The sequence below is a fragment of the Rhea americana genome, unplaced genomic scaffold, assembly GCF_003343005.1.
Source record: "Rhea americana isolate MKP2758 unplaced genomic scaffold, rheAme1 scaffold_1165, whole genome shotgun sequence".
Lineage (NCBI taxonomy): Eukaryota > Metazoa > Chordata > Aves > Rheiformes > Rheidae > Rhea > Rhea americana.
In genome coordinates, this window is record NW_028185223.1 from 3,025 (window position 1) to 5,007 (window position 1,983).

The window sequence follows — 1,983 nt, forward strand, 5'->3', positions numbered from 1 at the left end:
CAATCAAATTCATACAAAATAGATGGAGCTGTCCCACAGCTTTAGACATTCAAGTTTTGAAGCTCCTTGCTGGTGTTGTCATTACCCACAGCTAACCTCACACCACGAGCATGTTCAGATAACTTCTCATCTGAGATTTTTCTTTTCTTCTTTGCTTTTCTTTTTCAAGAATGGAGAAGATATGTGATGCCTATAGAAGAAGGTAATGAAAGTTCGGTCTTTCCAGGCTGTTTGAGTCTATTTCCCCAATACCCCGGAGAGGAGAAAACAGAGCATGTCTCCTGCATGGGAGATGAGTGATTTTCTCTCCGCCACTGAAGGTAGTTTCTGGAGCAGGCAGAGCCCAGAAAAGGTGTCTGCAGCCCCTGAGTATCCAACAGGCCACTCCCCATTCCCCATTCCTGACCTCGCAGCCAGAGCAGAACAGGGCTGCAGGGACCATGCATGGCCCCTCTTTCTGACCGCACCGCCACTTGAGGCTGTTTATCCTCCCTTTCCATGTTCTCCTCTCGTTTTCTCCAGCTTCCTCACCTCTTGCATGCTCTGTTTCTGTAGGCCCATCAGTATTGTTTTTTCCTCTTTTCTCCATGTTAAACTCCTGGGTTTGAGATGCTGAACCGTCTTGCTTGCTTTAATCCCTTTGTGCTGGTTCCTCTCTCACAGTGACCCTGGTGGGACCAGAGAGGCTTTCATCAATCCCCAGTTTGCAGGAGAAAGTGTAACCCTCATTGGACAGKTGCACAGTCCCATTTCAGGGAAGTCTGCAGAGTCCTCGTCCTCAATGAGGAATGCTGGCTACACGTTAGAGATGTGGGGACTTCCACAGGCTGCAGATCTGATGATGATCTACTGCTCTCTCTGCTCAGCATCATTTCTCTGCTTCATGTTCACATCCTCGCACAAATTCTGTGGCTTTGTGCAGCTTCTCATGCCAACCAGCTTTTACTTGCTGCCTTTTTCTTCTTCCTTTTGCAACCACCATCAAGACCCCCCTTCCCAGGGCTGAGCTCTGCCCTGACTCATTGACTCCTTCTCTCTCACAGTGGAGGTAACTCTGGATCCAGACACGGCCCGTTGCAACCTTTTCCTGTCTGATGACCGCAAAAGTGTGAAACGAGAAGACAAGCCACAGGATGTCCCTGACAACCCTGAGCGGTTTAAGTTCTCATCCTGTGTGCTGGGCCGTGAAGGCTTCACTTCAGGGAGATACTACTGGGAGGTGGAGGTGGAGAATGGAGAAGGATGGGCAGTGGGAGTTTCCAGAGAAGATGTGAAAAGGGAGAAGCATATTATGTTTAAACCAGAGGAGGGCATCTGGGCAGTGGGGCAGTGGGCAGGTCAATTCCATGCCTTCACCTTCCCTGAACACACTGTATTTCACGAGATCCAGCGTCTCAAATGGATCCGGGTATCCCTGGATTATGAAGAGGGACGGGTGGCATTTTTCAATGTTGATAAGGTGACTCCAATCTTCACATTTCCACTAGTTTCATTCAATGGGACAAGAATCTACCCGTGGTTCTGGCTGGGTCCTGGGACATGGCTCAAAATGTGGCCCTGACAATGGGAAGGGAGGAAAAGAAGACCTATATTTTCATCAGACTTCAGTATCTCACAGACTCATAGAAGGATTTAGATTGGAAGGAACTTGTGGGGGTCTCTGCTGCCACCTCCTGCTCAGAATAGGATTAACTTCAGGGCCAGGTTAGGTGGTGGTGAATCTCCAAGGGTGGATATCCCACCACCTTGCTGGACCTCTGTCTGGGGCTGCACTTCTTTCAAGGTGGAGGAAAGGGAGAATTACTCCCCAATGCTTGSTCAAMATTTCCCTAGTTGTGACTGTTGCCTTTCACCCTCACACCTTACTGTGTGAATAGCACTTCCTTAAAAAGAATGGCATGTCTTAAACAGGGAGGAGTTTGTAAATGCACTGAATAAAGTTACAACAGTGAGATTTGTCTGTCTTTGAGTCTAGCACTAACG

At 48.4% G+C, this 1,983-nt stretch overlaps 1 pseudogene; it reads left to right on the top strand.

Annotated features, from left to right (window-relative positions):
- Positions 1 to 1,459, top strand: part of LOC146600768 (E3 ubiquitin-protein ligase TRIM39 pseudogene) — a 4,416-nt pseudogene extending 2,957 nt beyond the window's left edge.
- Positions 1,460 to 1,983: the final 524 nt, after the last annotated feature.